Source organism: Myotis yumanensis, unplaced genomic scaffold (genome assembly GCF_028538775.1).
Source record: "Myotis yumanensis isolate MYYU_CA2020_CCGP unplaced genomic scaffold, mMyoYum1.0.hap1 SCAF_6, whole genome shotgun sequence".
NCBI lineage: Eukaryota > Metazoa > Chordata > Mammalia > Chiroptera > Vespertilionidae > Myotis > Myotis yumanensis.
In genome coordinates this window covers 88,784,354-88,812,252 of record NW_027223757.1, presented here as the reverse complement: position 1 = coordinate 88,812,252, position 27,899 = coordinate 88,784,354, and the positions used below count along the sequence as shown (strand labels likewise).

Sequence of the window (27,899 nt, the reverse complement as noted above, 5' to 3'; positions counted from 1 at the left end):
GATAATTTTGTATGGCCTGAGAATGATGTTATAAATAAAAAATGGCTCTTGGCAGAAAAAAGGTTCCCCACCCCTGCTCTAAGGTTATGAACAGAGGTCAGCAAATTATGACCTGCTTATGGCCTGCAAGCTAAGAATTTTATACCTTTCTAAAGGGTTGTTTACAAAAGAAAAAGAAGAACATGTCACAGAGACTTTGTGTGGTACTCAAAGCCTAATCTATTTAATACCTGGTCCTTTACCAAAAAGGTTTCCTGACCCCTGGTCTAGAACTTAAAAATGGATACAAAAGTATAAAATAGCTGTAATTGATAACAAAATACCTGCTTAGAAAAAGTGACTCCCTGAAGGTTTTACAAAGTATCTATGAAGGTTTTTGTTTGTTTTACATGGACCACAAAACTTCCCAGAGCCAGATTTTAAAATGAGTCTGGCCTCCCAACCTAGGATCAATGAGATGATATAAGGGGACATAAAAGGAAAGGAGTGTGTTGAAGGGCTTGGGGAAGAATCAGAGTGATCCAATTTTAGAGCTGCATGGGGCCTTACAGAAACCAACACACTCACTCTGTCAGGGAGGAAACCCCCAGGGGACAGGCAGTGACTCTTTAGGCCACAATGTGCACACACAGCACAGTGGTGCACCCAGCTCCTAGGCCGGGTCTGTTCTCACCGTGCTGCCATGTGGCCTTTACCTTCTCACCGAGACACGCTCCACAAACCAAGAAGTGGGAGACAGCTTTTTAAAAGGTCAGACAAGAACCAGCAGATCTGCAAAGAATGTGTGATCTGAAGGTGAAGTCCAAAATAAAAAATGTTTAATTTCTTTTTTAAATTTCAAAAGTAGTACACTTCATGACAGAAAATGCAAAAAAATTTTAAAAGAATAATTATTCATAATCCCTCCATTCAATGATAAACACTTTTAACATTTGGTGTATTTCCTTACCGATTTAAAAAATGTGTATACATATATGTCAATTAAAAATTAGAATATTGTTTAGAGTCTTTTTTTTCTACTTATCTTGTTACAAGTTAACTTGTGAGCATTTTTAATATAAAGTTCTCCTGAGACAGTTTTAATTGTCATATAATTCCACTGCATGTATGTATCATAATCCCAATAACTAGTTAATCCTTTCATGACCAGCCTGTATGAGAGAATGTTTCAGCTCACCCTCACCCACATGGCCACAGGCATAATCCAAAATATTTTCCCATTTGATAACCACAAAGTGGTTTTCTTTGCTTCACAATGAGGTTGATCTTTTCTTCACATGGCCATTTATTTATATGTCTTCTTTTATGAATTGTCTAAATCCATTGTTACATGTTCTATTCTCATTTTTCTTCTGGGTTGTTTTTCTTATTCTTTTTAAGAGCCAAATAGTAAAGATTCTAACCTTTTTTTCCTGGCATAAATTTTGTATATTCCCCACTTTGCCATTTGCCTTTTAATTCTGTCTTTTTTAACTTTTTGTTTTTAATGTCAGCAATGTAACATTTCTGTTTAGTCACATTTCCTGCTCTTTGTTCTTTGTGACTGTGATGGAGATCAGTAACAGCCCAATGATGTCATGGGCCATAGAAGGATGATCTGCTGGAACTGGCTAGTCATCTATTAAACTGCCTCTAGAAAGCAGCCAGCATCAGGCTTCCCAATCTGCACAGCCTGCAGAGGCTGTGCCCACTGGCCAAGTGGAAGGACGGTGCAGGGGACTTGCCATGGGATGGACTAAGAATCAGAACACAGGGACGCTAGTCCTAGGCTTGCTGCTCGCTTGCTGCGTGTCGCAAGGCAAGTTTCTCTGAACACCACATACCTCACCTATAAAATGAGAACTGTGAAGACTACAATCTCAAAAGACACATCTAGTTCTAAGGCTCATTCTTATTTGACATGTGAAAGAAGGGGACTCAGTACTAGATGTTGCTGCCTGACTAGAACCCACACCCCAGGGAGACCTGTCAATGAGAAGAATGAAGAAGGTGAGAGGCGGTAAAAGGGAAAGTCTGACAGGAGAGAGCCTGCGGTCCTTTCGACAAGTAGGTTGTAGAAATTCATTTCCAGTAAGTCAGCATGATCTGCAGGGTGGAAGGAGAAGAGAACCCAGAGCCAGAAGGGCTTGACATTAGTGTGCAGATTTTCCCAGAGAAGGCACCAGGCAATCTTACTGGGGTTTCCTGAGTTGGTTGGGAGAGAGTAAATGTTGAGTATTAGCCTAAAAGCCAGAATAATAAAATAAATAAAAAACAAAAGGGGACTTGGATGAGAAAAAGTAGTGGAAGTTTAGAGGTGAAGGGAAAAGGCGGGTCATGAGAGTGCTCTTTGAGAGCAGGCATAAATTGGATCCCAGAGACGAAAGGGACTTTTACAAGACAGCAGAACTCAAGCAAAGACAAGAAATGGCCTCAAAACCAGGCTGGCAGGGTTGTAGTGAGAGATGAAAGTGGTGTCCCCTGCCCTGTGAAGTACCTGCAAATACAATAATGAAAAAACAGTACTTGCTCTGAAGTACTATGATGCTGGAAAGAAAGGCAAAGTGTTCATTAAGTAATAGTAGCACCAACCAGTCTCAAGTCCAGGTACACAGATCACAAGAAATTACATTAATGAGCTAAAGCCCTAATCTTTACCTGGTAACTAACTAGTACTTACTTACATGTACCTAACAATTGTTTTTTCTTGCATAAGATTAAGTAGTAACACCACTTCGTATTCTTCACTTTATGGCTATGTTAGTAATTTATCTTAGCACTGATTAAAACATAAAATGTCTTTAGGAAACCTTATGTCCTAATTTATGGCTTAATTTAATCTCAGCAGTCAAAAACTGATAACACTGCATGCCTTAAGGAAATCAGCATATCTATTATCACACCAATAAGAACAATATAATAAAAAAAAAAAAAGATCTCCTTCCCAAGTGAGAAGAAATGGTTAAACTAAGAAGCAATGAAGGGAGATCCCGAGTCCTCCGCCTGGCCCCATGAGGCTAATTAAGAATTAGGGGGACACTGCCCCATGTTTCAACAACAGAGGCTGCCTTATCCATCTGTTTCCTTCCAGTACTTTTCAGGCTTGTTTATTGTCTTTCCCTTAAGAGAAAGAAAAGCCACTTCCCTCGTCCAAAATCAAAGAAGGTAAAAACTACACTGTAAATAGCTTTTTTCCCAGGCTCAAAATTCTCAATAAATTAAAACTCCATTATTGTTTATTCTGTCTTGGGTAAAGCTGGCAAACTACTAACCAGATCCATTTCAGAGGTGAGATAACTCACACAGAAAGCAAGTCTAGAAAACACAGGGACACAGGCCAGCCTTCCCCACAGAGGGTCTCCTCCAGGGTGCACAGCAGGCCAGCTGTGCACCACGCTACTGCGGTCCTGGGAAAGCAGTTTCAGTATTCCAATACCTCTGTTTCCTTCACTATAAAATGGGGATAATATTTATATCTACTTCCTAATATAGTGTTGTAATTCCCAGATAAAAGGAAGTGCTCTTTATAAAGTACTGGGCATTCTTGTCATTTATGTATTTAAAAGAGAAGAAAGATGACACGAAAATAATGATTTTTAAACTTACATCACTGTCACTCATGAATTTCATAAGCTCATCTCCCAAAAGTGCTATATGGCATATATGTATGAATAAGCATAATTTCTGTTTCAATTATTTTGTTTTACCTAATGGAGATAACTATTATATGTGTATATACAAGCACACACATGATATTTAAAATGTATATACATACATTCATATAAAATACACACTTAAAAGCATAGTATAGCACAAATATCATATAAATTCTTCCTAAAAACTGTTGATAAATAAACCAGCATCAATGTGAGTTTTGCTATGAAATTAAATAAGATAGCATTTTGCTCATGAAATTAAATTTAAGCTTTCAATTTAAGATTTTATTCACAAAATAAAATAGTTCCAATGAATATAAAGTATTATATGATGGTATAAAATACTGTAAGAAGGAGTTGACAAATTCTGTTTATAGGTTTTTTTAAACCAAGACAGCAATTCTCATCTAGAATTTAAGAATGATGAGATACTTCTGCATTTTTAATCCTTTAAAAATTATCTAGGTTATAGACAAAATTTCCATAGAGTTCAGAATAATAACAAAGCATGACATAACTTAACAATTACTTTGAATAAAGAATATTTGTCAACAATTACAATGGGTGAAAATGTTCCTTTCTCCGGCACCCTGGAGGAGCAATGTTTAAGAAGAAAGAATTATTTATGCTACAAACAGAGAAATGTAATGGGCAGCTTTAATATAACACATCGCAGGAGTATAAGCAAGCTGCCAGGAAGGTGTTACCTTGTTTTGACTTATACTCATCTGATTTCCAAGACCAGAGGAAAACTCTGAAAGCAGATGGGGCTTTGGTTTTGTTGTTTTGTTTTGTTTTGTTTGTTATTACTGAGAGCAGTGGCAACAATACCTGTGCTGATGGGGTCTTCAGGCAGGAACACTGAGGTTCCACCATTTTCTGCTGAAAATGAGTTCTCCCAACTGCCAGGTCTAGTGATGGCAACACCTACTTCCATCTTTTCTCCTTCTTTTTAAGTGTTGATAGTAATTTAGTGATTCCAATCACTACTACATTCATTTTGAAGTAACAAAATGATGTTAGGACGCTCCTCTCATAATACATTGCAAAGGCAAGTTTTCAGAGGGAAAACGATCTACAGTTAATCAGTTTTGCTACCAACTGTGGCTGTGGGTATACTGAAATCAAATTAACTACAGAATAGCAGGAAGACGGTAGAAGGTGTGGGGCAGAGAGAGGGCTGAGGGGAGATGCGCACTGAGCTGAGATCGGCCAAGGCCAGAGGAAAACCTCTTTACAGGCTGATCCTTCAGCAAAACGGGAAAATTGGTTTTAGTGTTTTTAACTTCAATTAGTCACATTAACTAATGCTAAAAACAATGTTAACAGTATGTTATTTTCATCTAGTTAAATAAAGGATTATACACATTTGAGTAAATTACATAGCATTAAACATTTAAACAACTTGAAACGAAGCCATTACTGTCATTCAAACAAGTTTCTACAGATAAAGACTGAATGTTAAGTATGAGCTGTTTTGGCATTACAGGAATATAAATCCTTTATCTTTTTAGTGAGAAGAACAAATGAAGAGATTTGATGACTTCTGACTTGAGTAAGTGGTTTGCAGTAGCACATCGCCCTCCAGTGGTAAAAGGCTCAAATGCAATTCCCAAAGGCCAAAGCTCAGTAGCAAATCTTTTCCTTTTGAAAGGTGTTGGCTCCTTTTTTTTTTTTTTTTTTTAATACAATGGTTTGTCTCAGCACATATTTTCAATATCAGATCATCTTCCACTGCCAAATTTATCTCACCAAATTTATAGTTTTTTATTCAAGTCTAACTGGTTCATAAGAAATGTTCTGGAGAGTAAAAAAGAAATCAAAGTAAAGCAAAACCTTACATGGACAGACACAGTTGCAATGATGAGTGGGTTGTTTTCTATAATTCTAATAATGGCTGAGATGTCAGGAATATAGAGATATTAAATAATTTTTATGTGTTAAAATTTAAACTCTAAAGTGAGATTATAAAAATTATGGAGCTCTTTTGCTTGCCATACAATACAATGAGTACATATAATATGTGCAAAATTACAGAAATTAATTAAAATTACAGAACTGTCTTTTACATATAAAATGTCTTTTACTCATTTTTTTCTGTGTAAAAACATTTTTTTCAATAACAGTGTAAAAGATTTATTTATGTACATTATTTTTCATCATTATTTTTGGGTCTATTAAAATGGAACCAAAATTAAGAGCTTTAAAAATTAATCTGAAGAATCAGGAAAGATATTTACCCTTACAGGTTATCAAAAAAAGCTCCCGTAGGCAAATGTATCATATTTATATTTTTGAAAATACTTTGATTTCTCATGTGCAAGGGGATCATAATTCTATTTAAAGTAATAACTAAAATGATTATAATCTTCTTGGTCTTCTACTCTATAAAATGCAAGGTATAAAAGCATTACGCCAGACCCTTCAGCAAACAGTTACTAGGTAGAATGAGGTATTATTTTCAAAATAATAATGATGATTATCAAATTTTTATTCTTCTGTTGCTTGTGCAAAGAACAAAAAAGTTTAAACATGATTTTGAAAGCATAATTCATTTCATTGGAACCCACGAAGCAGCTCTGTATAATGTGAAGAGAATGGCTTTAGGTTTGGATTTTGACTCCACCAGTGCACAGCAACTTAGGCAAACAACATCTCTGTGCCTCAGTTTCTTCATCTCTGAAATGGAGATAATCCTTCCCATCTCATGAGAACACTGTGAGGATTCAGTGTAATGATGCAAGTAAAATACTTAGCCAAATGCCAGCATTCACTTGGGAGATCCTCAAAGAATGCTAGTTTACTTCTACCCATTCTTACCACGGAAAGAATGCAAAAGACCTATTCTCCACTCAAGAAGGACTAGAACCAGAGTAGGAGATATGGAGTCACAAGGATGAATCAATAAAACACACTTAGGATTTCATCTGTGAAAATCATGCCCCCCTTTACTATCATACATTAGAAGATACAAAGAAGCAGAATCACTGAATTCTGGGAAGAGGAGGGATGGAAAGGGAAACAGAACTAGCATTTGTTCTGTGTTTCACATGCTGCTCATTGCACCAAGTCTTGTTACACATTATCTTATTACTTATTAAGGCACCAAAGGTCTCTATCCAGCAGAACAATGACGGTGATGGTAATCCGTGACACTGGCTATTCTTGTCCAGGGAAGACTGGAGGATGGGCCTCACTGACTGCAGGTAGATCAGGGAGGGAGGGTAGGACAGCAAAGAGGAGCACTGACACAGCCCCTCGGGATGGTGGCTGAGAGACAGGGATGTGCTCATGAATGACAATGTCTTGCTTAAACCATCTTAACTACTTTCATCTATTTTTCTCTTCAGAGTTGAGTATGTAAAGCAGTGAGATGGTGGAGATGGTATGGAGTCATATCATAATGTTGTCTGGGAAAGATAGTGCATGTATAATTTTCAGAATTATAACAAAATAGATTACATTTGCAAAGTAGGCTCTACGCCTTTTGTAACCATGAAAACAAAGCAGTTAAACAGGCCTGATGTGAAAGTGACCCTGTGATATGCTCTGTCACTATCAAGAAAAACGCTGTAGCAACAAAGCAGACCCCATTTCATTCTGATTTCATGTGACTAAAGTAAAAAAAAATTCTTCCAAGACTGCCATTGCCTTGATTCTTTTATTACAATTCTTACTTTTTAATGAATATTTTAAGTAATATTAAAGGAGTAAGACTCCCAAGTTTACAAAAAAGGGCAAGAACTTTAAAATATTTAGAAACATGTTTGTTTTAATATGTAAATCAGCTTCAGGAAAATGAAAGGGCAAAAGGGAGGGAGGAAATGCAAATGGTCAGGCTTCTAGCTTTTGCCAGCTTACCAAGTACCCTGATGACATACGAGTGGCAACAGCCCTTAAACCTCTTGCTGTGTCAGTGTCCTAAACAATGCCCTCAACGCTTAAGACCGCTGATGCCAGGTCCCCAAGTGGCAATGCCTGGCAGCACGCGCATGCATACACACACACACACACACCCCAACTTTCCAACAGGGCAGCAAAGAGCAAAGGTACACGCATGTTCCACCCATCCACATAGAAAACATATTTTTCCCAAAAGGGAAATCTCACATTACAGAGCTAAGACCACCTAACAAGCCAAAGCAGATGGGTCTAGATTCATAAGGTAAAGGACAGAATTGGTTTTGGTGACTCTCTGAATATTCATAGAATCCATAAAAAGTCCAATCCTTTTAAGATGCAGTCTGTTAGAAATGAATATGCAACTGTACCAAATAAAAACATTATCTTTCTCAAAATGTACACATGAGAATTTGTACATGGTAGAAAATGTGCCACCTCCCTTTGCTGTCTGAATCAAGTACTATCTGAACTTTATATTGATTAGTGGTTTGTATTTTCTAATGCAGGCCCAAGAATATGCTTTCCTTCCTTTCTGTTTCTTTAACACTGCATTCCCTCTTTTATCATTTCACCATCACAAAACGTGCGACATGCAGTACAATGTTTCCTAAGTATAGTGTTAGAACTTAGAACTAGCTAGCTCTTCAAAATGATCATGACTCCTGGACCCCCACACATGGCCGCATGGGGTCCTTTCTTCAAGATTCCCAGGTCATTATATGGGAAGAAAAAGGGAGAGAGCTGGAGGGGAGGAAAGGAGAAAGGAGGGAAGAAGAAAAGAATAAAGTACTGAGTAAGAAAGAACTATTATTACTTCAGATGACTGCTCCTTACAAGTAGACCTATTACAGTGAAAATCACCATATGCATGAGGACTTCCGACTTGTTACTAAGACTCCAACCAACTAGCTAAGCAACCACGATTGATCGCAAGCAAAGGTTTCAGCTCTGGCTACTCTTTCAAGTTCCAGGCAGGGCTGGAGGGATGTTTTGCAAGTCTAAATTAAACAAGCTTGGCTAGAGTCAAACTACAAGCAATCAACCAATATAGAAACAGTCAGGTTTATACAAAGGCGTCCAACACAAATAACGTGTTAGATAGGCTGAAAACAAATGGATTCAAGGCTGGGGCATCCCCTAGTCTCAACACTGCTTTTTTGAATTTTGTTGGCTTTACAGAAACACTAATCATAAAGTTACTTTTATATGAATAAAAATGTATAGTAAGATCAACATTTGAGTGATTCCCAACAAAGTATCAGAGACAGAAATCTCATCATTAATAAAAAGCGGTTTACTGTATGAATCTTGATTCTTTTATTACACTGGATGGGGCCCTCCGCATATGAATCAAGGCTACCTAAATCGCCTATCTAAATATCTAAAACTTATTCCAGTTTTTCCCACAGTGAAGTTTTCCTAGGACTCATATGAGGACCAGTCACAACATCAGAACTAGTCTGTTATCCACATTCCATATTCACGGAACAGCAGATTGTGCTAAACAGGTATAAGTATCATAAGCTGAATTTCTGTCATTATTTAGAGGCACATATATATTTCAAAATGTATGCAGTTCTATTTTGTTCTGTTCTCTAGTACTAAAAATATATACAGAGCAGGAAGTAACACAGAAAGGGTTGGAAGGGGCACACTGGCTTTTAAACGCCTTGGCCAAAAAGTGCCACACACCCCTCTGTTCAGAAGCTGTCTGCTGAGCTAGTCACATAGCCCAAACCTGACAACAACAGAAGCTGGGAGTGGAAGGGGGACCTATTACAGTGAAAAAGGCGACACAGGAATTTGTTGGTGAACGTAACTACTGCTCCTGCACACCACCCACTTAAAACTGTTCGGTTCTAAAAATCAAGCAGCCCCCACTACTCCTCTTGCATGCTCTGCTCTCCACGATCAGGATTCAAGTGCACCATCTTCTTTGGTGATTCCCCCATCACTAATACTGGGCCAGGGTTCGACTCCATGTTTTCTTACAAAATGACATCCAAAATGGATGAGGCCCTCCGCATATAAATTCCACAGGGCAAAAGCCTGTACAATCTTGTTGAATCCCCACACATTTTTCTCTATGACAATTATGTACCATATATTTTTTAAAAACAACACATTAATGAGTGATCTAGCATACTTGGAATTTAAACAATGCCTGGCAGTAACTGCTAGAAGTTTGTCTTTCACACTTGGACTTCTGCCGAGCCTATTTTCTGTCAGCTTTCTTATTTTCTCTTTAGTTTTGATAAGTGAATACTATTTTGACAATGGATTAAGCAATACACAAAAAGTAGAGAAAAAATATTAATAAATTAGGCACTTTTATTGTTGTTGTTAACCCTAACCCGAGGATATTTTTCCATTGAATTTTTAGGGAGAATGAAGAGAGAGGGAAAGACAAAAAGAAACATCGATGTGCCCTGACTGGTTTGGTTCAGTGGATAGAGCGTCGGCCTGCGGACTGAAGGGTCCCAGGTTCGACTCTGGTCAAGGGCATGTACCTTGGTTGCAGGTGCATCCCCAGTAGGGGGTGTGCAGGAGGCAGCTGATCGATGTTTCTCTCTCATCAATGTTTGTAGCTCTCTGTCCCTCTCCCTCCCTCTCTGTAAAAATTCAATAAAAATATATATTTTAAAAAAAGAAACATCGGCCGAAACCGGTTTGGCTCAGTGGATAGAGCGTCGGCCTGCGGACTGAAGGGTCCCAGGTTCGATTCCGGTCAAGGGCATGTACCTGGGTTGCGGGCACATCCCCAGTAGGAGATGTGCAGGAGGCAGGAGATCGATGTTTCTAGCTCTCTCTCTCTCTCCCTTCCTCTCTGTAAAAAAATCAATAAAATATATTTAAAAAAAAAAAAAAAAGAAACATCGATGTGAGAGAAACACATCGACTGTGGGCCGGGGTGAAGCCTGCAACCAAGGTATGCGCCCGTTCCAGGAATCGAACCCAGAGCCCTTTGGTCTGTAGGCCGAAGCTCTTTCCACTGAGCCAAACTGGCTAGGGCCAAATTAGGCACTTTGTCTCATGCTCCTCAGAACACTGGCCCATAATGCACACTTCTCACGGCAGCCTCAAGAAATGCTGCGCACAGGGACCACCCACTCCGCCTTCCACTGTGTCTGAGATCACACGTATTTATCTTTATTTTTAAAATCTCCTCATTGTTGCCAATGACACTTGAACATTATTATTAATCCAGCTACTCCTAATAATAGTATTTAAGTAACTTGTCATCTTGGGAACTTAGTAGACAATAGTTAATTAATTGTCAAGCATTAATATAACAGGATTCTAATCTCCAACCTCTGAAACAGGGTATGTATTTATTACAATGGTAAACCTTTTGTTTGAATTGCTTATTTATGCAATATACAGTCTCTATCACCTCAATTCTAATTTTTATATCTGCTTTGTGAGTAAAATAATCACATGCCGAAGGACACAGACAGTTCACTTCACAAACAGTAATGAATCTCCTGTGAGCCCTTTTATTCACACCACAATAGATTCTATATTACCAGGCAGAGGAAAACAAAACAACACCATAGATTATTTCCCTTATTTGCAAGATATGCACACAGTATTCTGATAGGAACAAGAACTTGAAGGTGCAGCGAGCTATGTCTTAGGAGTGTGAGTAAATACAATATTCTGTTGACATCTTGTTGTTCCTGCTTTCAAACAACCAGGTAAGTTACATATGAACTGTCAGAGCAGCTCAATAAGTTTTCCTGTCTAAATGTGCCCACATTCTTTTCAGACACCTCATTTTAAGCTGTTTACTATCTTTGTTGAACACCATTGTAACAATTTCTTAACTTGCAATAGTCATTTCAAATCAATATTTAAATGGTATAAACACCACCACTTTTATCCGCTAACCTTCTCTTCAGATACACCATACATACTTTCCATGTGACAATGCAAATGGTCTGCATCCAGCAGGAAACAGAAAGGTGTCAAAGAGAGAAAGACAGAATCCCTTTCTTGGGCCCTTAATGAGGTCTCCAGAGCCAAAGGCAAACCAATAACAAATTGTACTTTCCACATATTGGGTGGAAAAAAAGGAGAAAGGCAGGGGGGTGGGGGAGTGGGCTTGTCATCTGAAATTAATTGAACTTAGCCATGCCAAGGAACCATGGGTAATAAACCCTCCCCATCTAAATTAAGGGTTTTATACCATGAAAAATAAAAATAAAAAATTTATGGCAGTAATTTCATCTGGGTTTTTCAAGAAGTGCTTGCTGATTTTCTTGTACTCAGTAGAAAAATCCCCAAGGAGCAATGCAGACTGCAATAAGGCAGACTTCTAAAAAGATACCATTTAATTTCTCACTCCTCCCCTTGTACTATTACCACATTTCCACTTTTCACTAGCTCAGTATTAACTCTCTCAGTACAGTTCTCGCCCATTAGCTCTCAGCAACATCTTAAGGGGCAGGGAAAACATGCTCAATCTACAAGCGCTCATCCATTGCTCTGAGTCAAAACAATCGGAAGCCCCAGAAGCAAAGGCATTTATTTGCCTTTGGCTTTTCGTCAAGACACCCAGCCATCTTACTCAAAGCCACCAAAAGTCAAAATGGTTTCAAAACAATTCTATCATTTAACATCTTTAACACTGGTGATAAGAACTGGTGACTGACTTCTGAAGAAAAAAAAAAAATCAAACACAGAACCATGGCTCCCAACCTGTGGATCGCATGTGGCGGGGCCAAGGCACAGTTATTTGCAAGGGCTCTGCAAATTCCCATGGACACCAAGCACAGTCTGCAGACCAAACTGTATAACATATAAAAACATAGTCACAGTGTTTGTTTTCCAATGTCCACAGACACTGTTCTGATGACTAAAAATGAACATTCATTTAAAAACACAACTAAAGTCACAGTAGCTTTTTCCCATTTTCTCAATTAATGGATGCTATAAGTAAAAGAGCTAATTTACAATCCTGCAATCTTTTCAAGTCAAGGTGAGCCTTCACAATGAAGAAGAAGGAAAATAAGTGATAGGATTGTCAGCGTTTTCAGTGCTTTATGTTCAGGCATGTGGTAGGCACTCAATACTTGTTGACCACAGGTGTGAGGACATCATTCTTGGCACCATTTGTATCTCTTTTTTTCTTTCATTCGTCCCATCTCTTCAAGTACAAGATAGCAGCAAACCTCAAAGTAAGGTCTGGACTCCTGGGATCCCGAGTGCCTTTTAGGAGGTCCATGGGGTCAAAGCTTTTTAATTTTAAGAAGTTATTTGCCTGCCATGTATGGACTGCTGAGCTTTCCAGAGGCTACATCTGTGATATCACAACAGATTGAGAAATAAATATGAGAATCCAGCTGTCTTCTACTGTAATACCAAAAATTAAGGAAGTTTGCAAGGTTACTTTCCTCACTGAATTATTTTTGTTTTAAAAAATATAGTTATTTTCATTAAAAATGTTTTATATTGACATGTAATGGGTTTATTATTGCACTTTAAATTAATTCATAAATATTGATAAGATATACCATGCATTAACAAAAGTTCTTTGGTGTCCTTAATAATTTTCAAGAGTACATAGAGCTCCTGGGAACCAAGTTAGAGAACTGCTATTAAGAGGTAGCAATGTCCTGGTTTCTGTTCTCAGTATACAAGCAGATGCTGGACCCCACCTGGGGGGGATGCTGAGGAGGAGTTCACAGGTTTTACTGGGTAGCCGACCAGGGGCTTTCACGTCCCTTCTAGCATTAAGTTCTATGATTCTATCTTAAAGGGAACCAAGGACATCTCCTCCCAAAGTTGTCACTACTGAGGTGGAATATGAATAAATATGAATGTTCCTTCATTTTCCCAACCACAAAACAATAATGAGCACATTAATGGGCAAATTAATACCGTCTGTGGTTGTATGGTCTTCATGTCAGTACAACATTTCCAACATTTTGGAAGCAAAGTGACTTTTTAATTTTGCTTATTAGGTTCTTTTTACAGGAAAAGCTCTCTACTCCAATTGGAGCCTCCCGCAAATTTCAAATCACATAGTGCAGTACTATTCACTCTGAAGGAAAAGAATGCTAGCACAGTGCTATTCAATCAGAAGAATAGCCATTCACTATATTCTCAAAGGATGTCCTTACGACCAAATGGTAAGGTCAATAACAAGGCAAAGGTTCTGCTGACAGCAATTCCCAAGGCAAATAAATTCATGCCAAACCCGTACAGATGAGGAAACATCTTAATCTTCTGCACAGGTCCTGCTCTTGTAAAACATGAAAATAGGATAACTTAGCTTAATGAGCACACTGTGCCCATAGAAACCAGCAAGTTGTTTAGAATGTATAGTTTCAGATCAATAAAGGAAAAGCAGTATTAGAAAAATAAAATGAATATACTTGTGTAATTTAATTCAATTCAATGAACATTAACTGAGTGCCTGCTATGTCCCTGTCATTATTCTAGGTGATCATAAAGAGAAGAGAAGCCTTACTCTCTAGGAACTCACACTCTGAATGGGAAAAACACTGTACCACAATGTGGTAAGTGATATAAAAATAGGTGGTTAATACTACGGAAACACAAAGGAGAAAACAATTAATTTAGTCTCATGGAAATAGGGGGAAAGAGTCATGACATATATAACAGGAAGGGAGGGTAGGGAGAAGTTTGTGCCTAACTCAAAATCTTCAGTCTGAGCTGAGTCCCTACCATCTCCTAATGATCGTTCTATGTGTCACTTCCATTTTTCCATTTTCTAGCTGCTAGTTCAAACCTCCGTTCCTCTCACATCTCCCATCCAACTTCCTACAGCCCTACTCTCAACAGCTGTTCTTGTGGCCTTCTTCGAGATGAACCAGCCTTGGGCAACCTATCCCATGGCCAGGCCTGCTGCCCCTACCCCTGCCCTCTTTTAGAAGGCCAAGCCTAATCTCTACACTAAGACCCTACAGCCCATCTAGTCTCCCTTCTCAGGAACCTCTGCTCTCCAACCTCTACCTCACTCCTGATTCCTTATCGCCAGCATTTAAACATGCTTCCTCAGCAGCCATCTCAAGAAGTGAATATTTTTTCCTCTCAATGCCCCATAAATCCCAGAGCCAGGAAGTAGGGGAGGCAACTGTACTTGTTCCAGTATACTACTCCCAACTAGCCTCCTCCCATTCTGCCTGCAAATCTTCCTTTTTTTTCAAAGCTCAAGGTCCATCTCCTGCTGTCATCATTATCTACCAACTTCACACTCATTCTACTCAACTGAAAACTTGTATTCCTGGCTCACTTCCCTTCCATTCCAGCTCCTATCACCACCTGCTAACATGAATGTACACCACGCAAACAAAATCTGGGCCGCCCAGGTCCCTGATAGCCTCTTTCAGGGCCCCTTCCTCTACATACCTCTGACTCAAATCCATGGGCAATACCTTGACTTGGTCAACAGAAACATATACCCAGGCCAAAATCCTAATATGAAACCAACATTTCATCTCCCCTTCCCATCTTTCCCATTCATCTGCTTTAGTATCCCCGTTGCTAAAGATTCTTAAACTGTCTAATCCACTGATCCTGTCACAATCCTGTCCCCCTTTGTTCCCTCCTTTGTTCAGCTTAGATTCTTATTATCTATGTATAATCATTCCCTTGCAGAATACCCTATTTCCCTTGTCCCTCTCTCCATTATACTTACCTGGAAAACTCCAACCCTAGTATCTACTTCCTCAGAGCACAAACTCAAGTGACAGTACACAGCTAAAGAAAAACCACACAATCAGACTTCATTTTAAATTCATCAAATTGATGTTTCTCTCTCTCTGTCTCTCCCTCTCCCTTCCACTCTCTCTCAAAAAATCAATGGGAAAATATCCTCAAGTGAGGATTAACAACAACAACAACAACAAAAAACTAGGATCTATTCTCAACAGAGTAGAGGATATGGCTCATAGAGGACCTTTAATGAATGATCACACCAGGAAGGAATGAACAGAATGATCAAATTTCTTCTGTTCAACAATTCTCCAACCCCTCCACTCCCAGTTATCACCCGTCCACCTTATCTCTGTTGCCTCAAACTTCTTGAAACTACTGTCTATTCCAGTTTTAGTGATATAATTTACATGTAACATTGTGTTAGTCCAAGGTGTACAACATGATTTTTTACTCATGATGACTTTACCTCACCCCCTTCAACCTACTTCTCTCGATGCCATGCAACTGCTCTTCCTCCTGACATAACATCCTTGTCAAAGCAAATGAAAATTTCTTACTGACCTCTTTATGACATTTAGCCCCCAGTGATCACTCCTTCCTCCTTAAAGCATTCTCTTGCCTTATATGGCAATTCACACTCTTAAGGCTCCTCCTACTTTTACCACTCCTTCTCAGGCTCCCTCTAAGGTTCCCCTTTTCTCTTTCCTAAAATGTTGGTATTCCTAAGGGTTCTGACCTAGGCCTTCCCCTCTATATGCACTGAATCATCTCATGCACTCATACAGTTTCAGTAACTATCTATATGCAAATGTCTTCCAGATCTTTATTTTAGCCCAGATCTTTCTCCCTAGCTTCAGACCATCTGCCTAAATGCCCAGTTCAGATCTCTATTTGGATGCCCAACTGTTACCTCAGTATATTTAAAGTGAACTTATCACCCTAGCTGGGTAGCTCAGTTGGTTAGAGCATCACCCTTATATGCCAAGGTTTCGGGTTCAATCGCTAGTCAGGCCACATACAAGAAAGCAACCAATGAATGCAAAAGTAAATGGAACAACATATAACTCTCTCTCTTCTCAACTCATTGCCTTTCCCTGGCAAATCTGCTTCTTCTCCTATATCCCCATCTTAGTAACGGGTATCTCCATCCAACCCATGCACTGATGTCTCTCTCACATACCCCACCCCAACACATCTACTTTTAAACAAGGTCAAGATATTCCAGTAACTAAGTATTTCTTTAAATTGTCCACTTCTCTGCATCTCCACTGCTACTTGCTTGATTCAAACCACTGGCATTTCTCATGCCTAGACTTCAGCAAAAGTTTTCAAATTCTATTCGTATCTCCCTGAAAGCCATTCTCCATACAATAGCAGGAATGATTATATGAAAACATAATAAATCTTTTATTAATTACTCCACTACTGAAAACTCATCAATGTCTTTAATTGTCTTCAGCTAAAATTCAAATTTCTTAAAACCTGGCTGACAAAACCCTGAATGATCTGGACTCTGCTTGTCTCTCCAATCTCACCTCTCACTACTCCTTGCCTCCTCTTCTATGCTCCAACCACAATAAACTACCACTTTCCCATGCTCTCTCTTCCTGCAGTGTATACATGTTATTCCCCAAAGCCCGAGTCAGGCTTTTGCCTTCCACTCTGCACACACGCCCTCCTCATCCAGCCACCAGCCCTGATCTTCCAAGATTAGGCCAGATGATCCCCCCTGCCCCCCAATACTTACTAACTATCCTGTTGCCCACTTCAGAGAACTGAAATTGCCTATTAACTTGTGAGTAATCATACCTACCCACCTCAAAACTACAGAATCAGAATCTCTAGGGCAGGGACCCCAGCATCTGTACATTTTTAAGGCTTACTCGTATAGCTCATGCGCAGCCAGGATTGAGAATAACTGTTGTACCCTCTATGCAGACAAGGAACATTACGTTTACCATTGTAACCCAATACCCAGCAGAGTGTTGACATTGAAGTTACCTGCTAAATATGTAGTAAAGAAAAGAAGGGAACAGGGCAGCCCTAGCTGGTTTGGCTCAGTGGATAGAGTGTTGGCCTGTGGACTGAAGGTTCTCAGGTTCGATTCTGGTCAAGGGCACATGGCAGCGGATCAATGATTCTCATCATTGATGCCTCTCTCTCTCTCTCCCTTTCCCTTCCTCCCTGAAATCAATAAAAATATATTATTTTAAAAAAAGAAAAGAAAAGAAAAGAAGGGAACAGGGCAGCAAGCAGAGGAAGGGAAGGGATGAATGAAATATAGCCCTCAAGAAAGGTTTGAATGTTCTTCCACACACCTGTACAAGGGCATTACCAGGAGTGCAATCTTTAAGACTCAAGTTCTATTCTGCTTCCAGTGTTATATCGTTTTGCTTTGCTACAACTAAACCATATTCTCTTTGCATCAACTATAAGTAAAGAATGGCAGCTAAAGTATGTTAGGCCGAAAAGGTTGAGTACAAATCAGCTTTCACATCTATAACACTGCATGCCCTGCCTTGCTGACCTTATAAATACTGGCTGGAAAGCACAACATGCAGAAAAACATCAGCCATTTGAGCACTGTACTCTCCTCAAAATGCAGAGTGAGAACTTCTGAAATACAGCAGTGGAGTGGGTTAAATGGTTCTGAACCTTTTAGAGAGAGTAATAAGTGCACAGTGCTTTAGTAGCAAGCATGCATAAAACATAATAAAATGGCATAGAATTAATACTTCTCCAAAGAAAAATCTAATAAAACCCTGAATTTGGGGAAGAGGCATTGCACAAACAGGGCAGAAACATCTTTATATCTCCCTTGTTGCTCTGAGCACAGCAGCCTCGGTATATATTTGTTGAATAAATGCCTGATGAATGAATATGGTTCTTAAAGGATTACTCACATTTTCCTCCCCTGATCAAAGAGCCAGCTACTCTTAGACTCATGGTCCATTAAAAAACATATATATTTGTCGCCCTGGCTGCTGTTGCTAAGTGGTTAGAGAGTTGGCCCATGCACCAAAGGGTTGTGGGTTTGATTCCTGGTCAAGGGCAGGTACCTGGGTTGCAGATTCAATCCCCAACCCCAGCCTCAGTTGGGGTATGTGTGAGATGCAACCACTCGATGTGGTCTCTCTCACATAGATGTTTCTCTTTCTCTCCCCACCACTCCCCCCAACCCGCTTCCTCCATCCCTTCTACTCTCTCTAAAAATCAAAGGGAAAAATATCCTCAGGTGAGGATTAACAAAAAATATATATAGGGTGTCCCCCAAAAATGTATACGCACTTTGAATAATTATAAAGGCAGTGATTATTAAAATACATTTCATTTTCAAAATGTAATAGTCTACAGACATTGTGTGTATACATTTTTGGGACTCCCTGTATATATGTTTATCAAATGCCTAAACCAGCTTGTAATTTGCTAGTACACAGCATTCTAAAAGAACCTGCTTCTGCCCTGCAGGTCTTACCACACGAATCCTATTGGCGGCATTGCCTCCCAGGCACCAGCACCACCAAATAACAAGCACACCGTGCAGTCCAGCCACGTTCCTTTAAACATGCAACATGCCATGTGCTTTCTTGATGCCACGACTTTTCATATATACTATTCCCTCTGCCCCAAATAACCTTCCCACCTGAAAAACTCCTACTCATCCTTAAAGATCTACATAAATACTATCTTCTTTCTAAAACATTCTCTGAATTCCCCAGAAATAATTAATCATTTCCTCCCCTGTGTTCTTCTGCCATAGTACTTCCTAAGTATCTTTAGTGTCTTTGAATCCTATTTAAATTAGGATGATTAACTACATATTCATTATGCACAATTCAAAGTATGAAGAGAAACCATTCTCTTTTCTCATAGATCGAGAAATGCTTCACTTAGGAAAATAAAGAGTAAAGATTTGCCTGGATAGATGACAGGAAGGGCATAGGTACAGTCCTGGGAAAGACTTAACCAAAGAGAGGAAATGTAAATTAAAAGGTCTGGGACTCTCTTCAAAGCTCAGAGGGCGGATTTTGAGCTTGATCCTTTAAGTTTTGAAAGGGATGGTATGATTCCCATCAACCATTTAATCATGGATGCCTGTGGAACATGCCCATGCCAAACACCATATGGTGACTATCGATTAGGGACCATCAATTCAGATGACCCATGTAAAATTCACTCTTCCAGTAAAGTGTGAGCTGTTTAAGAATAGGGATGTGGGCTCATTCAACACTGTCTCTCCAGTGCACATAGGTGGGAGCTTGCTTAATGAACTGAAATGAATTCTTCTTTAATAACTTTACATAACATGTTCTGCAAAATCTTTACCAGCTTCTATAACACAGCAGACATGTTGCTGGAAGGTAACTTACTTTACCTGACTCTTTCATAGAAAAACTAAAACAAATAATCCTTTTAGAGGCAGTCATCAATAGCTTAATAAATTTCAAGAAATATCAACACCCTTAAGTTTTTAACCCTCTGAAGGGGTGGATTTAAAAAATGAACCCATTTGACAGATCTCAGAGGTGGGGGGATAGGGGATGAGAAAAGATTAACCAAAGAACTTATATGCATAGCCCATGGACACAGACAATAGTGTGGTGAAGGCCTAGGGTTGGGCCGGAGCTGGGTGAAGGGAGGGGAATGGGGGTCATCTATAATACTGTCAATAATAAAAAAAATTTTGTTAATGAACCCATTGGCCCTAGCCAAGTAGCTCATTTGATTAGAGCATCATCCCAATATACCATGGTTGCGGGTTCAATTCCCAGATCAGGGCATATAATTTACAAGAATCAACCAATGAATGCATGAATATGTGGAACAACAAATTAATGCTTCTCTAAAAATCATAAATATATTTAAAAAAGGAACCCATAGCATTAATAGCTATTCTTTATATAAATGTTTAACCAACTACTATGGTGACAGAATTTTGTGCTTGAACCTTTAAGTATTTCCATGTAGCCTAATGCTGAAGTTTAACATTATGATATATGTAATGTAAAAATAACAAGATTTTAAAATATGTATGGTCTAAGAGCACCAAAATTAACAAAAATATAATAAGGATCCAGTCAAAAAGCTAACAAGCGCAGTGGCTTTTGAAGGGGTTGAGCCATATCTTCAAAGTATAAATTCCAAGGAATTCATGGTGTCCCACCCTTAATTCAATGCCTAACTATGGACCCTGTTAAGAGCCCCGGGAACCCTGGGGTTTATCTGGCTAATAGAATTTTTTTATAAGGTTGATTTAATAAAAACATTTTTTAAGAAGTGCTCCCGTCTTAGATTCAAAGTCTCATGATGTTTTCCAAAATCCCTGATGTAAATGGAAATGAAGAAATGCTCCGTGGGCTGATGTTAAAATCGAACTAGGAGTACTGTTAATAAAAATGAACCTAAGAAATTATTCTGCTTTAGAGAAAGAGATTAATTTGAAGACATACACACATATATACCCACTTACAGCCACTCTCACAGTCTGCTACTGGTTGTAAAACTGTCAGGAGAGGTGAGGCAGCAGCACCAATGGCATCACCTAGACACATTCAGGTGGTAGCTGTTTTGTGGCCTAGGGGGTTGTCTGCAGCTCACCAGCACCAGTGCAGTGCTCATTCAGATGATATTTTTATTTCTGAAGCCTTATTAACATACCCCAGGCTCCAAAATGCAGTATATGATCCTTGACTGCAGAAACAAATTGCCAGCTGCCTCATAAAGGACAACCTCATTTAGCAGAAGGCAAATGCTAGCATAGAACAAAAGTAAATAAAGATGGCTACATATGCTCTAGCTTTCAAACTGGAAAGTGACAGTGATAGAGAAGCAGAAGAGAGAAAGGATTAAACATGAAAGAGAACAGCTGCTGACTATCTGACTATTTAAGCGGTCTAATAATACAAGGCGACAACAATGCCAATTAAAATGGCTGGTGTGGAGCTTTAGATCTGGAGATCTTAAGGCTAACGAAACCATGAGAGTCCAGCCAATCCACCCCCCACTGTCATATAAGGAAGGCTACTATAAACTTCGATGAAGAGTGCTTTGTAAACTGCAGTGCTCTATAGAAATGCTGCTGCTATTCCTAATATGAGTCTATCCTTCTTTTAGACATAAATTTATCAGAAGTCCCAATTCCTTCTGCATTGTTTCATTTCTGATAAGCAGAGTTGTAGTTGTTAATATTACTGATGTTATTTTTATTATTTTACCTTTTATTTCCTTGAGAACCTTCAAACAGTATATGCTGCCCAAACTGAATATCTTAGCGGTATAAAGCATGAATGGAATATGCCGTTTATATGAGAATGAAACCTGAACAAGGCTCACCTCATTTCCACCCACAGAATGTTAGTTGGATCTATCAAAATTCTCAGATGTTCTGGGAACCCCCTATCTTCACAGACCCAACCACTTATTAAAGGTTAGGGCGGGAAGGGAAAAAGGAATGGCTGGCCTTTCTTGTCAAAGAAGGAGGGCTCACTGATGTGCTTTCAGTGAGTGGAATAAAAGAAAAATGTTTTAAAGGGTCAAAGGGAGAGGGCATGAAGAGAAGCTTAAATGTCTGACTTCAGCACCCACCTTAAAAGAACTACTTCATCCAACTGAACTAAAATAGGCCACCACTAGCTATTACAAAACCACCTAACGAAGAATCTCCACATGTGACCTCTGGTTACCCTTCAACACTGCAGCCCTCCTAAACAAACTGGCACCAGAGTAAATGCAGCCAAGAAGAACCTAACATTTACATTTTATGATTTCATTTCAATTTTTCATATAATTTTTAGTAGACCTATTTTCTGGGTATAATTTAATTCTAAAGTATTTGGGAATTACATTTAGTCCAGTTGTGCCTGAAAAAAGGAAAGAAAAAGTAATTTTCCAGTTTTACAGATGCTTCCAGAATTCTGTCTGAAGACAGATTAATCTACAGTTACTCAGCTGCAGAATATTACTTCTATTCCAAAGACTTTGTATATGAACTATTAAATCCATTATTAGATCGATAGCAGTTCCTCCCACCTACTCTTAAAGAGCTGATTTAATGAGAACACCATTTTCTTAGTCAAGGTTTTCTTTATTAAGGGAACACAGTCCTATGTGAATACAATCAACATTTCCTCTTACATTATGACAACTTCATACTAGTATAAACAGAGCCTGCGGCAGGGCAATGAGGCAAAATGTTGGGTGGTAAATAAGAGAATTTGTTTTAAAAGACACCATAATGGAGCTTAAAACTGAACTTAACTTACAAAGGTTAAGATAAAAGAAAACCAACATTAACCATTTGCTCAAAAAATATTGAAATAACAGGCACTAGTGGCATCAAAACACAAAAAAGGAAGTGTTATTTTCTTAATAAGTATAGAACTATTCACTATTAAATATTTCAATATCCTCTCTTCACTCCCCTTCTGCAACTGAAAGACAATAGTGGAAAGAAATTTACCCTTTTGTTCTCTCTGAACCTGCATATTAATAGAGATGACAATGACATTATGCCCGTTGTTCTTGGTTTAGACAATATAAGCAATCAATGGGGGCCTCAAGATACAGTCACCAGCTACTAAGCTCTCTCTTTCTCCTCTGAGCTTTTATACACAAAAAGCATAGAAGAAATTATAAAGTGCTACTTAACGCCTCAAAAATTAAAAATGGAGAAAGAGGGCGGATCAATGTGTATTGTCTCACAAACATAGTTTGAAAGATAATTGGTAATGTTCTCTTTTTCCAAAGAAGTGAGGGTTAAATATAGTCACTCGGTACAGAGACTGATGATCTTCAAGATGTGTAAATTATACATTACAGTTACATAACAGACTAAATCACAGTCATCAACAAAAGAACATTTGGCACGATTCTTGAATTTTTATGATTCCAGTTCATAAACAGAGCCTCAAAAAGGAGGGAAAAAATCTCACCTTAAATCAGCCCCATAAGCAGCCTCACACCTCATGACAGGTACCAAGTGTCCAAGGTGAATGGAAGATAAAGGCAATTATCTTCACTGGAGTGCAGGATGGAGGGGGCTTTAAGATTTTCTTAAAATAACAGCCACTCCATTCGTTTTTAAAAACAGGAAAAAGAAAGTCAACTACTCAGATACATGTAGAACTGTGTGTTTAAACACCAACAGACCTAATGTGACTTTCTGTCCCTAGGTCAAATTCAGACGCTGAAGTCTAGTGAAAGAACACAGATCCTTTCAGAACACTTTAAAAAATCTGGGCTGCACAAACCAGACTGGCCAAGAATTCTCATGCTTTTGATGCAGCTAAAAGGGCTACACAGTGTCATGCCAGTACCACCACTGTAGGCAATTCGGAACTGGTCAGGAGCACTCAGCTAGCAACAATGCTGAGAATGTCCAAACATTCTGCTTCGGTTCCTATGACGACACAGAAGCAGGAAGTCTCCTCAGGCTTATTAGATGCACCCAATTAACATTCATCTTTGACAAGCTCATCCTTTAATCTCCCATAAAAAAAAACAGCTACCATTATTCTGTTATACCAGTTAAGAAGTCATAGTGATCTGAGTAAAGTACACTAATGGGGGGAAAAAAGAGTTCTTAACCCAAGAAAATGGAAGAAACCTAGGAGGAATGCAAAGACCAAACCAACCCAGAAAGGACGTTCTTTCCTTCATTCCATCGGGTTGTGTCTCTTCTGCCACCAATTCAACACAATTTTCTCTCTGCACTCTGAATAAAAAGCAAAAATTGCTCTTTTTGAAAAGAAACTAGCCTTATAAGGATTTTTAGAATTCAAAGCCAATACTCAGAGGATTTCCAAGTGTCGAGAGCTCCAAAGAACCCATCAATCTTGATATATTTGGAATGACCGGACAATCTAAGGGGTGCCCAGAGCCACTCCACTCAGCCTCAACCATATTTTAAGATGACTATGAAGAAGTCGTGTTGACCTAGATCCAAAACAACCAATATTATTTGTGGGGCCCTGGAACACTGCCAACATTTCTTATAAGAGATTCTCAGGCCAGAAAAAAGTAAAACATTTCCTAAGGTGATTATCTTAAACTTCATAGTCTTAGATCACAAAATCAGTCTCTGGCTTACTTTCTGAAACTAATATGTTTCCAAGTAATTAAATACCAAAGTAATGCTATGACAAAAAATTAAAACTTCAACTTTCTTATGTGTATTGGGACACAAATCTGTGTGTGTACCTTCTTAGACACAACTATCTCCATGCATGTGTGTCCTCTTTTTCTCTCTCAAATGGTGCTTTACCCAAGTCACTTTTGGACTTGAATGAAATACCCCATGCAGGACATGGGATCTAGCTTCCTGAGTAGCTACAGAGGGCCTGGATGAGGCAGCTTGGGAGTGCAAAGGAGTTTGTTCCCAGGGACAAACCTCCATCAACTAGGAACAGGAGAGGAGACTGGAGGACACCAGGCAGATAAATCCCCCCTTTCTTTCTCTTTTCCAAGGACCACTCCAAGTGTACTTTCTCCTTACAACCCTTTCAGAGAAATCCTGTTGGCAAGTGAGCATGCTTGCTGAGTGACCTGCTATGGCTCTTTCCAGCATGTTATACAGCAAGAGCTAGCTCTACAATTCATCAAATCAATTTCTTTGCATCTTTCCTTGCTTCTCTTCCTTCTGCCCTTACCCTTACAGACCTGGACCTCTACCTCTCAAAGAAAGCATTAACATTTTAATCCTTGCCTCTGGCTCTGTTTGCCAGAGAACCCAGGCTTAGACATGAGGCTTAAAGGAATTAATTCCAGAACTAAGAAGAAACCATTAAAAAATGTACATTTTTTTTCAAATACAATAAATCCTAGGGAGAAGTAGAAAAATATTAAGTACCTAAAACTTAAAAGGCCAGGGCCGATACAATATCAAATGTCACCAACTGAGAAAGCAGTCAGGTAGCAACGAGTCAAATACAGAATTTCTTCAATGTGCCCCACACCACCAACTTGAGAGGACAAACAAGATCAGGCATTTTCATTGGGGAACAATGCTGTGTAAAAGGTGCTACCCATTGCCTATAGAACATTTTTTCTTTCCTACTAGCAAAGTCCTGATAGCATCAGTTTTGTCCAGTCCTCTACAATGGAAAAGGGGTAAATCTAGATCAGAAAGCACATGGTTCCATTATCCTCACCAGTAACTGATTTAGGCTTGATAGTATCAATTAGTTCTAGTCAAGGGCACATGGAGGTCGGTTAAGGGGCCTCTGGGAAAGGTTTCTTAGCTCCTTTGAGGAACAGAAGAGATATTACTACATCTGGTTGTGATGCCTGGATATAATAGCCATCTAAGACCATGAAAGAATACAATTTGAGAACAAAGTTGACAAAGAAATGATAGCAAGGATTTCAGGACCCCAATCCTTCGCCATCCGAACCAGAAGGGTATCAAGTCGACACCTGCAAGGGTCAGACATGTCTGGGGCCAACTGAGACACCTCCCAGGCACTTCGTTTGTCTCGCTTGGGTTTGCAGTGGGGCCCGAAGAGGATGGCGGGTGAAAAGAAAACTGAGAAGCTGGATACTAAAGAGAAGAAGCCTATACTAAGGAGAAGAAACCTGAAGCCAAGAAGGCTGATGCTGGCAAGGTTAAGGCGCCTAGGAAAGGGAAGCCCCACTCAGCAGAAACCCCGTCCTCATCAGAGGAATTGGCAGATATTCCTGGTCGGCTGTATTCTGGAAAGGCCACATACAAGAGGAAAGTATTTGGCAGTTCAATCCAGGATTGCTACTGTCACAAAACCAGTTGGAGGCAACAAAAATGGTGGTACCCAAGTGGTTAAACTCACAAAATGCCTAAATATTATCCTACTGAAGATGTGCCTCGAAAGCTGTTGAGCCATGGCAAGAAACCCTTCGGTCAGCATGTGAGGCAACTGTGGGCCAGCATCCCTCCTGGGACCATTCTGCATCCTACTGGACGCCACAGAGGTAAGAGGGTGGTTTTCCTGAAGCAGCTGAGCAGTGGCTTGCAACTTGTGACTGGACCTTTGTCCCTCAATCGAGTTCCTCTGTGTAGAACACACCAGAAATGTGTCATCACCACCTCCACCAAAATTGATTATCAGTGGTGTGAAAATCCCCAAACATCTCACTGATGTTTACTTCAAGAAGAAGCTACGCAAGCCCAGACACCAGGAGGGTGAGATCTTCGACACAATCTTTCTTTTCTAAAAAGACACAAAACATGTGCTATATCAATTAAAGAAAAAGTGATGAAGCACAGGTACAGAGAGTAAAGAAATTACTGTGGGACATTAGAGGTAGCTTTCTAAAGAAGATGAAACTAATAAACATACCTTTTGCACAGCATAAAAGTATGCTGTCTAAATTCAATTAGTGTAATTTGACTTCCAGGAAGCTCTCTCCTGCAGACGTGAGTTCTGTCTGTCCAGCATCCTCTTACAAGTGGGAAATACTGCTGCTTTCCCTCTCTGAGCTCAGGAGTGCCAGACCAAAGTGGGCTAGTCAGAACAATTTCCTGGGATTTTTTAAATTTTAAGATTTTTAAAAAAAGTGAATCTCATAGCATTTGGGTTACAGGTGTGTGGATTTGTCAGAAGTCAGTGAATGAAAATATAAAATTTGTGCATTTTCTTGGATGTCAATTTTACATTACAAAAAAATGTAAACAGTGAACTCTAAGTTAATGATATGCATGCTTAGGGGGGTGTGTACTGTCTACAATTTCTTTGAAATGGATTTTTAACTGATGCACTGATAAATAGGAGGATTGATAGATATATGGATAGGTGATAAAGAAAGTATGATAACATCCATACATGGTAAAACTTTTTGTTTGGATAATTTTCAAAATAAATTTTTTTGGGGGAAAAACAAGGTAAAGTCCCTCTCTGCTGGTAATGCTGTGAGCTACAGCTCAGGAGCTATCTGTGGTCATGTTTCCCAGGGTATGGAGGAAACTGTTTCAGAAAAGAAACAATGTAGAAAGAGTCAGGAAATATGGAGTGGAGGGGGTTTTGAGATATCTGAGCTGTCCCTGACTCCAGCGCCCCTTGAGGCCCAGCTGCATGCCTGCCATTTCAGCAGTTACCTAAGTCAAAAAATTTGTTTTCACCTAAGTTAGTTCAAGGTGGGTTCCTTATCACTTACAAAACAAGGAGTCCGGACTAATTAACTAGCTTAAGGTAATAATAAGAACTATAGACAAAGAAAGATGGCCACTGGGGTATTATTTATAAAAAACAAAATACAAAAATGACCTGATCAAACAAAAGAGAAATGGCAAAATTTATGGTATATTTGATGACATAAAATAATACTCTTAATAAAATTTTATATGAAAATCCCACAAAGCTATATAGTTTATATACATATAAACCACATAGTTTATATAGTTATTTATATGAAAATATACAAATTTGTTAACACTGGTTATCTCTGGATTTAGAATTATTATATTCAAATGTATACATTATTTTTTAAATCTTCTTCAATATGTATATATTACTTTTAGAATAACCAAGAAAAATAAGTCATTTTTTTAAAAACTCACTACTATTAAATATTTTTTAAAAATATATCTTATGGCCCAGCCAGCATGACTCAGTGGTTGAACATCGACCTATGAACCAGGAGGTCATGGTTCGATTCCCAGTCAGGGCACATGCCCAGGTTGTGGGCTCGATCCCCAGTGGGGAG

At 39.0% G+C, this 27,899-nt stretch overlaps 1 protein-coding gene and 1 pseudogene across 4 annotated transcripts in view; one reads left to right on the top strand and one right to left on the bottom strand.

Moving 5' to 3' along the window:
- The window catches only part of BTBD9 (BTB domain containing 9), a 431,208-nt gene that overhangs the window by 287,798 nt on the left and 115,511 nt on the right, over window positions 1–27,899 (bottom strand). The window lies entirely within an intron of this gene.
- LOC139012795 (large ribosomal subunit protein eL6 pseudogene) lies at window positions 25,728–26,411 on the top strand (annotated as a pseudogene).